Consider the following 10819-nt stretch of genomic DNA (forward strand, 5'->3'; position numbering starts at 1 on the left):
CTTTGAGAAATAATGTGACGGATTGTTGTTTCAGAAGAAAGGGGTTCAAAGTGCCCATTGTGCTTTTGAAGAGATAGGAATTCAATCTCCGTGAAAGGAGTGGTTGCTGATATCACAAAGATGTTCTTTGATGTCGCGCAGTTTCAGGAGTGGTGTAGGATAAAGTTCGTGTTGAGGGGTGTGGATGAAACGATACACAAGAGGATGCATGAAATTTCGATCTTTGTTAAGACAAAGAAACACTCTTCGCGACATAGGGAAGAATAGAAACATATACATAAATAATTTCCGATTGTGAAACTGAGGGTAAAAGGTATTACAAACGTCAGTTAAGACCTTCCACAGACTTACTATGCAGATTACTATCATCGTTATTATTTATTTCGTCGGGGACGGCGTTATTTAGAGCTTTAAAAATTCTCACAAGATAAAATGCTTAATAAATTTTAAAACTTAGAGCTGTACATAAAATGGGGTCATAACAGCACGGCGGCCTTTACTTGATTTGACCAAACGAACGAGGTCGTCGGTGTTACAGTGAGCAATTCTGCTCGGCGTGTACATTGATCCCAGACATATTATCTTCATGCGTTCATGACACAAGGTATGCATGGTTGAATAACGTAATCAATGACGACGATGCTTGCATATCTGCCAAGTCATGTATTTTGTAATCCAGTCATATATTAAAGACATAATGTCGAGAGAGTTGTTGGATTTCTGTGTCGGCTGTGCAAGCATCGTACCATAATTAAAGTTCAGAGCTGCAATAGCATCAGCGTATTACCAATTATTCCAATATTTACAAACTTTCGATAAAATAAACGTAATGTCGTCGTGAGAAATTTCCTCATCATTATTTCAGCAGACGTAATTCTGTGTTTGTGAATATCTGTGCTACGTATTTCGTTTATATTGATTGTAAAGTACATATTCTGTATATTCAATCCATCTGCTGTGTCAGATTCATACATCTGTGAAAGACTGATAATGTCTTTTGGATTCTATTCTTATTTACCTTTAGTAAAACTCTTTAGTCAAACTCAATGTCTTTTTACTTGCCGGATGAACAAAACTTTTGTCATGACGTTAGAAAGATGAGTGAGGGAGTGAGTTTGGTTTTTACGCCGCTTTTAGCAATATTCCAGCAACATCACGGCGGGGGACATCAGAAATGGGCTTCACACATTGTACCCATGTGGGGAATCGAACGCGGGTCTTCAGTGTGATGAACCAATGCTTGAACCACTAGGCTACCCCACCACCCCTTAGAAAGATGAAAACAATACTCGAAACAATCCACACTTTAAGGTCAAAACATAACTATGATCATACCGGTATCAAATATATCATCATCGAATAACCATTTATTGTTTGTGTATCCCACCCAAAAAACATTGGTGTATCCTTTACTTTGACAGGCAGTGTAGTTCAAGTGGAAGCAGATAGTTCCAATATGGCATTACTATTTTAATATCTACTGCCCATCAAATGTTTAGACTCACTTAAAGCACTCACTGTATGTTATGTGTGTATAGTGGAGAAATTCATCTTCGATGTAACCGTATATATAAAATACTTGTACATACATACAGACATACGTACGTATGTACGTACGTATGTATGTATGTATGTATGTATGTATGTATGTATGTATGTATGTATGTATGTATGTATGTATGTATGTATGTATGTATGTATGTATGTATGTATGTAGATGGTTTTCTCCACTAACTTGGGGGAACAATCTGCAAACCTTATGCAGATGAACTGCACAAGGATCATGCATGACTTTTCTGAAAAGCATATGCAGATATTGTGCTTGTGAACAGCTGCGTTTTGGTGTAAAGTTTTGTTGAGAATTCACCTATTTTCACTGAGTTTCATGATTTATTGAACTCATGAAAATAATTGGTTCAACGGTACGAAATTGTTTTACAATACATCGGTTCACGTGTAAACAGAACCTTTAAACAGTATGGCATATTTAACAAAATCTAGTTTAGAACAGCTGACTGAAGTAAGTGGCTACATTTACACTAGTGAGTCTAAACATTTGATGGGTAGTATATATCAAGAACAAAAGTTTAGAATATATTATCTCATATTTTCTTTCAATCGAAAACGAAAAAAGCTGAGTGTGCATTTACTTTATTTAAAGCTAGTAGAATGTCTACGACCGAAAATCATCTCAAATGTATAAAAATCGATTTTGTAAAAAAATCCAGTTGAGTTAAGATTATGTGCAAGTGCGTATTACATGAGTAATACTATAAATCACTACACTCGTTCTGTTAGATACAGATTTGTATCACGTTTTGCTTGTTGGGTAAGCATGGAATTTTCCATAATTTAATAACACTGTTATCTTATCCAGTCAATTTGGCAAGTTATATTATTTTATAGTTGTATGCTAGTTTCAGCTAAAACATGGAATTTGGTCATTTGATCTAAGACATTCTAGTCAATAGGCGTAATTCGTTCTCTGTTGAAAAATGGGTGAGAAAGGTTTGAATCCGATTCCATCAAGGTCCAAGTAATAGTATGTCCTTATGTGGGAATTGAACCTGGACCTTTGTGTACAGGGGAATTAATTTTCCGTTTAGATGAAAATATGTTAAATTGACTGAATGAATATTTGTCTTTATGCTGAATGCGTTCAAACTTTGAAATGAAATAAAAGTCCGATCACCATTATGTTCCCCATGGACTACATTCAATACTGTTATTGCTAAAACTGCGTAAAATACAAGCTCTCTCTCTCTCTCTCTCTCTCTCTCTCTCTCTCTCTCTCTCTCTCTCTCTCTCTCTCTCTCTCTCTCTCTCTCTCTCTCTCTCTCTCTCTCTCTCTCTCTCTCTCTCTCTCTCTCTCACTCACACACTCTCTCTCTCCACACACACACACACACACACACACACACTTTAATGATGGTAACAACCTGATGTTAGCCTATTTGTGTATGAAGTTTCGGTCTGAAAGTAGCTAACAACACATGAAGAGATCCGGAAGAGATTCTGGTTAATTGTTGTCAAATCGGTCGGATCTCGTCAACGACTGAAACAGCAGCAGTCTGAATACATCGAATCAGACAATCTTAACAATATAGGGAACTGTTAGATGGAAATAATGTCTTCCGAAAAGTGTGGAAGTACGTAGGATAACAATAACTGTTACTTAAACCATTAATTATATTTTGAAACGTGTATTGTCGTGTCGTGAGTCCTATGCTGTATATGTTACCGAACAAGTAGGTCCTTGTGACAAACATCACATATAGGAGAATGATACATTACTGAAAGTGAGCTTCCTGAAACAGATTCAGACTGGTTTAATGTTAAGTAACGTTATAACATTGCTTTCATAAAACAGTCGAACACTGCAAGATAAAAAGCATTATTGACGTCTCTCATCGGATGGCATGCCTACAACTTACACGTTCTGTGTCATCAAAGGCCATTGCCGCATCAGCCTATTTATCTCCTGACAGATGAAGCAGCTAGTTTAGTAAAACACATTGAGCTTGGTTCCTTATTCCGGAGCGTGACCTAATTTCTGCCAGCAAGTCCTCTCAGTCTCCTTGACAGACAGCTTGCTTCCAGTTTGTGACTTGTGAGACAGGAAAGTAGGACTCTACCATCAAGCCGGGCGAGCAGGGCCGAGTGGCGTTGTAGTTGTTTCAAAAACAACTGTCGACATTCTACAGCAGCGAAATTCATTCTGAAGTTTCCTTACTGGCAGTGCATATAAACTATAGAGACCAAATGACGCATTCATGGCGTCAGTGACTAGTAATTCAGAGGTCAAATATCACTGTGGACTGTGCTCAGATGACCATTTTCTGTTCGAAATTATGTACCCGTAATACTTGTAGGTTTATACCATTTTACAAAAGAACAAATTCCAGGATATGCACGCTTAAATGTGACAGTGTGTTTCTGTCGTTGAGTATACATTTTTGACGAATTTGACGACCGACAGAATTGACTTTTGGGCGGGTAGGGCGATGGGTACGTTTGGGTATCCCGGGATGCTTTCCATTGTCCATGAATATACTCATTTATGTTATGTTTAGATCGTTGAGTCAAAATATGCTTTTGCATGAAATGCTGTCTTCATATGCAGCAAACTACTGGAACTCAAACAGTGCCAGTGGAGTTGGAGACACTTCTACGTTGACTGACCCTTCTCTTTGCATATGAAGAGGTGACCACAGAAATGTAATCTAATCAACGCCACTATATTTGACAATTGGACATGGATTGCATGCACTGACAGGTTCGAGTCGAAAACTGGGGCTCTCTCAAGCAATAAATTATCATCTTTTCCCCACGTTTGTTCAGTGGGAACCATCTCGCTTGAACACCTCGATTTGTGCGTGTATGTCCATAAGCTTCATGACCTGAATACTCACCCTTATTGTCTGTCATGACACAGGTTCTGTGAAACCAGTGGATGGTTAATGCTAAAGCTTTGATTGCATGTGCTCGTCAATAACGACACTTGAATTCGTGCAAGAGTTTACAATCAGTTTTCAAATTAAAATAGCCTTGCCACAAGCTCCGTTTGGTAGACAAGTCTGAATTTGCCATATACTCGTAGTTAAAGCAGATGTTCGAGCAAGGCAGATGTATTTACACCCACAAGGGCTATAGGTATGGGAAATTGACTGCAGTCTGTGTATTTCTTGATTCATTAATCTGTGTACTGGTGTAAACTGTGTTTACCTTAATTTGTGCATCGCTTTCCTTGGTACTTTTATACTCATGAATGACAACCAGGTTAAGGCTATGCGTGACTTGTTCAATAAAACCCCTAAGGAAGACATACATCGTTTTATCAAAATGGTCAATGTAATTTGAAGATAAAAATTTGAAAGGATGTATCAAGAAAATGGAATATGTCAAAAAGTCAGACTGACTAGAGTTAGAATCGAGTCATTCTTAGAATCTGATGTTACATATAATTGAGTTTGATTCAACAAAATATTAAACGAATGCGAGAACTGTGACTCTAAACACGATCTATTGGTATAAGTATAATTCTAGATATCTCCAGCATAGACAATTTCAACGAGGTATTTCGTATAGACAATTGTACAAAGGTTTCCACAGTAAGGTATAGTCGAGCTATACTATGTTAGCAGTATTCAACCTTTACATTATGCTCCTTAAGCATTATCCCAACAGGCATCAATCAGCAATGTTCCTGTTATCCAAAGTTAGCAAAACCCATGCTATCCACAGTGAGAAATAGTCCAGATACCCAGAGTTACCAATAGTCAAGCTATCCACAGTTGTCAAGGGTCAAGCTATCAACGGTTAGCATCAGTCCAGGTATACATGGTAAGCAATAGTCAAGCTATGCACAGTGAAAAATATTTCAGTTGGCCACAGTTAGCAATAGTCCACCTATACCAAATTAGCAATAGTCCAGCTATCCTGCGTTGGGCGGTCAAAACATGATAGAGCGTGGATCGTGTACTCACTTGATTCTATTGTCAGTAATCATGAAATCATGTATCTAAAACGTGCTCAGACATCCTTTGTATCCTGAATATTTTCATTAGGCTGAGTGAGTGAGTTGGATTAAACTTCACTTTTAAATTTAATTGTCGGGGGGAAGGCCTAAAGTAATTCAGGTCTTTTTACTGCTTTCGTCAGAACCATACTCACAAGCCCGGGATGACGCTTAGAGACATGTTTGAGAAGGAAACAGATTTAAGATTACGTTCACCAGAAAGTGGCTGTTGGTATTCACAGTTGTAAAATCATCATTCTTGGTGACAATACAGATATGGTGTGATTTATGCTTGCCTCTAAGCGCAATACTTATGACAGAAGCACTGAGCACATACATTGAACACCAGAGTTAAAACACCTGCTGATTGCATAATAATCCTCAGCCATAATCGGCGTCTCTCTTTCGTCGACCCTGCAATTTTACTACTTCGTATTGATTTCCCGCTACTTTGACAGGCTTAGAATACTTACGTGGGGGTTAAAAGCAGCCTTTTTGCTAGTGGGAAAGAACATGTCTTCCCAATTGAGAACGAATAAAGATATTCATAAAAAATTGCTTTGAGTTCCCATTCAGGTATTAACAAATACTATGATGCATGCCTGGGGAATACAGCATTATCTTACTGCGTGTATCAGATAATATGTTGTTATTAGGTGGAATTTCCTCTGAACTTTGACAAAGAGGTTTGAATGTTCTCTTGCCTTAAGGATGTAAACGGTTTTACGGTTTTTACCACGACTATTCCTCTTTGATTCATCCAAAGAATGATAAGCTAGACAAAACATGTTTTTGTTAGCGAGCACTGCTCTTTTTTGTTTTATAATACCTCATGTGGATATACAATTAAGCATATGTCACGTGTGGTTCAACGCTGCAAACACGTGCTGCTCTTGGTGTACTGTGAGATGACAGAGGAAAGCAGCTGTCCTCTCAATTCTAAATACCCACTAAATAGTTTTTACCGAAGCATGAAAAGTCGTAACTTCCCTACCACAGTAGATAGAAATTCATTCCATGTGAGCATTTGTTGTTTTCAAACAATTTTATCAACTTCTACTGAATCTTAACAGAAACACGGTAACACAATTACATCAATCTGTCAAGGCAAATTCCACTGCCATACAACGCTATAATTGGATGGAATTTGTTATTAACTGCTTTAAAAGCTGTCAAAAACTAATTGAAATAATGAAGACACCACATGAGCTCGAAAACAGCGTTCCTTTGAGAAATAATGTGACGGATTGTTGTTTCAGAAGAAAGGGGTTCAAAGTGCCCATTGTGCTTTTGAAGAGATAGGAATTCAATCTCCGTGAAAGGAGTGGTTGCTGATATCACAAAGATGTTCTTTGATGTCGCGCAGTTTCAGGAGTGGTGTAGGATAAAGTTCGTGTTGAGGGGTGTGGATGAAACGATACACAAGAGGATGCATGAAATTTCGATCTTTGTTAAGACAAAGAAACACTTATTCATCATTGGAGGTTTGACAAAACAAACAAAAAACAATTTCAAATGAGGATCATTAGTCATATACACTAAAATTATTTTCGCAACAAATTGCTTGTCATACGCAATGATCGTGGACGTTCCAAGGGCGGTAATTTGTGGCAATCAGGGAAGCTTGGATAAAGTAATTACTGTCATTTCAGGAGCTAAAAACCCTAAGATGCTATTTATAGAATGAAGGAGCATTTGTCACATATGTACCTTGTAGTACATTTTCCACATGCAACAGATCCCTGAAGGTCCGGGTTAGAATGAACCTACAGCAACCCATGCTTGTCGTAAGAGGCGACTAACGGGACTGGGTGGCCAGGCTCGCTGGCTTGGTTGACACATGTAATCGGTCCCAGTTGCGAGGATTAATGCTCATGCTGTTGATGACTGGATTGTCTGGTCCAGACTCGATTATTTGCAGACCGCCGGCATATAGCTCGAATATTGCTGAGTGTGGCGTAAAACTGAACTCACTCACTTACTCCATATGCAACAGTGTCATGGGGAGTTGTATCTCCTGGGCATCCCCCAAAATATTATGAAGTCGAATCCTGCTTTGCCCCGATTAATATTCCATGTGTGTCGGCATAACCACGGGCTTTCCTTTCATATTAAGCTGACACATTGGGATATACCAGGGAGACTGTTCAAAGGACGCTATACCCCTACTCACTCTTACACTGAAATAGGTTAGTGGACCCTTTTGCCTCTTGAAGATGGACAGAAACTATATGAAGCTATGTTTTGCACAATACTACGATTAGATGAAGTGTACGTTATCGTTTTTATTACATACAAGATGTATATAATTTTGGATTGATATCTGACTTCAGATTACGCTTGTCAGATAGTTGTACAGTGTGTTGATGCACAGTGAGTTGATGACATACTTTTACTTTTAGTCTGAAACTGTATAGATGCAGCAGCCATTGTACAAGAACATACACTCATATACAATTGCTCATTCTATTCTTCTGTCTCTACTTCTCTTTTTTAATTCTATTGCCCTCACTCTTTCTCTCTATGACCATTCTCGCTCCTTAACGATGATCTTTCTCTTTTATTCTCTCTGCAATACACAAACGTTGAATTCTGGCTTATTTCAATTACAATGTAGGTGCGTGTGTATCATTATTTGACGTATGTATCTGAACACGCTTCCTTTTCTGGATCTGATAAAGAATGATTGGGTGACGTGAACTGCATCCTCGTATAACAGAAACATTACCTGGTGGCTTTTAGACACTGCTATGTAGCTTCAATAATGACTGTATAGGCGCCCAACAGCGACGCAGAATGTATTTTAAACGATTGTTATGACTGTGATAGTACTGAATTGTTTCTTGGAAATGTCCATTGCTGCTGGGTGTCACAGTGTCGGAGCTATCAGTCAAGGAGATGAGACTGCTGTGGCGCCTTCTTTCAATAAAGCCAGTGATAAAGTTCGGTGCTTCCTGTAACAGAACAATAGACGGGTCTCGTTCACCGGGATTTTACTTGTTGGAGTAGACGATGAACAAAAAGTGAACTGCGTCAATAGTTTAATGATAGTTTGTTAAACAACTTATATATTTTTAAGACATAAATTCTGCCAAAAAACCTCAGAGTTGATCTGATATTTTGATTATAATCAGCGTTTCATTGAGTATTGTGCGTTTATTTGTTTTCAAGTTAGATTGCAATTCGTCAGTCCGCTTTTGAGCCAAACGGACTGTAAAACTGGAAACCTGTGTTAATGGTCGCTAATGATGTGGGATGAGCTAATGTGCCACAGACGGGGGTCCTTGGTCTCCCGTGGTGTACTAAGCATCTTGGGTAATGCACCTTGATAAGAAAACGAGCGCTGAGATTGTGCTCTTGGAGTTTTACAGATTCCAGCACTTAGGTGTCATTTCAGAAATACAGATAAAAATTCTCATTCCTGATGTGTAATGTATATTTTCTTGTTTCAGTAACTTAACTGTTAGCCTTGTCTAAGTTCCCTTTTGAAAACCAATACTGTGAACACGCTGAGTTTGCACAATTGTAAAATGTGCACCATTCGTGTATCGATTTATGAAGCAGTTAGTCGTTAGTTACTATGGTCGGATTAGTTACATACTTACTTGTAAAGTCTGTGCGACCTTGTATCGAACAAAATCTGTTTTATTTGGATACCTTTTCTTTTTCAAAACAATTCATCCGAAGTTTTCCTTATTACATGATAATTTCATTCCATTCCCGTTTGTTTGACTAAAGACCTTTGATTGTTTGGTTTTGTGAAGTAAGATGTCAATAGGTGCGCATGAAACAGATTCTCAAGTCAAGCTAAAATACCTACAAAAACAAATTCAAGTTACAATTTATCATATGTCAATGAGAAGTCTACCGTAAGCAATTTGGAGAACATTGCTTGTAGGCTGTTCACTGAGAGGACATAAGCACACTGATTCCCACAGCCTTTGGTGTTTTCAGGTCCACATTACCGAAGAAGGAGATTATTCAACAACCAAACTTTACAAAAGGCTGTGACATGTGACTTAATTTTATAATCAATTTGTCAGTCGTTGAAATCAACGATGTTGGTAAAGTAAGCTATAGCATGACTTTAGCAATGACAAAGTAAACTTCAAAAAAGCCCGTTTCAGGTAGGACTTGAGTGCCGGTGCATTTACATAGGAAACGTTGATACTCTGTCTGTAACCGCAACGCCTTTGCCAGGTCTCCATATGCTCCAGAGAGTACGTTGAGTCACATTTTCAAGATGACATATATGTCAATGAGAATCAGTATAATACAATATCTAGATCTAGGTCAATGAAATATAACATTTAAAATTACGATACTATATTATATCTTACAGAGTATATTTCACATCATACACTTTCCTAATTTTCAAAATTATTGTTGGAGTTAAGCCTATAACATTTTAAAGTAAAAATACATTTTAAATATTATATAAGTTCTAAAGATCTAGTTGTATCTAATTAAGATGAATTTGCAAATAAAACTAAACTGTTTTGGACAGATTATTCTAATATAACCACATAATCAAAGATGGAGATTATTCAACCAACAAATGATCGACACAGCCTCGACATGAGACTCAGTTAGATAATCAGTCCGTCAACAATGTTGGTCCATACTAAACAAGAACACATGAGTTTAGTGATCATAAAGTTAACTTTGACCAGGCATTTCAGCTAGAAATGGAAGGTATTTGAATGAGAAAACTTCACGCTCTTTAAGTACCCACAGTGTCTTCCTGGTCAGGTGTTGGAATGCTCCAGAGAGCGAGTTGATCACTGCGTTTCCCCACCAGGAACATATCCATGCGGTGAAGGGACTTGGTTATCCACCCAAGCAAGAGCTGTCTACTGTTTCCATCAAAGAAGAGGAGATCCAAACACTGTACAGAGATACTGTGTGGAAGTGGGCTTCACCTCAAAAGAACCAAACTGTGGGTGATGTTAGTAATGATGATGAAGATGATTTGGGACATTCGTTTTGTTTCCTAACTGATGATGGGATAGTCCATATTGATTAAACATTCTCCCGTTGAACCCCAAAACCCGGCTAGTGTCCATTTCTTGTGCACCTATTTTTTGTAAATCCTACTTTCATCTGCCCAGCGCAATATACAATATATTGAGCTGCAGTAAATCTTTGGACATGTTTTGTTATTGGAGCCTTACGCCACTCAGTTCCTTTAAACAGAGTTGAAAATCATTATTCACGTCGCCTATCAGATGGCATGCCTTACAAAATACACGTACTGGGTCATCAAAGGCCATTACAGCATCAGCCTATTATTCTCCTGAC

The 10819-nt window shown here is 38.1% G+C and overlaps 1 long non-coding RNA gene across 1 annotated transcript; it reads right to left on the minus strand.

Annotated features, from left to right (window-relative positions):
* Positions 1-4041: 4041 nt before the first annotated feature.
* On the minus strand, positions 4042-8712 carry LOC124273502. Its single transcript, XR_006897665.1, has 3 exons — positions 8548-8712; positions 7747-7755; positions 4042-4053 (listed from the first exon to the last, which is right to left on the minus strand). It is a non-coding gene; the product is annotated as an uncharacterized LOC124273502 (long non-coding RNA).
* Between the last annotated feature and the right edge of the window lie 2107 nt (positions 8713-10819).

This window comes from Haliotis rubra, unplaced genomic scaffold (assembly GCF_003918875.1).
Source record: "Haliotis rubra isolate DU_JTF1 unplaced genomic scaffold, ASM391887v1 Scf181, whole genome shotgun sequence".
Taxonomy (NCBI): Eukaryota; Metazoa; Mollusca; class Gastropoda; order Lepetellida; family Haliotidae; genus Haliotis; species Haliotis rubra.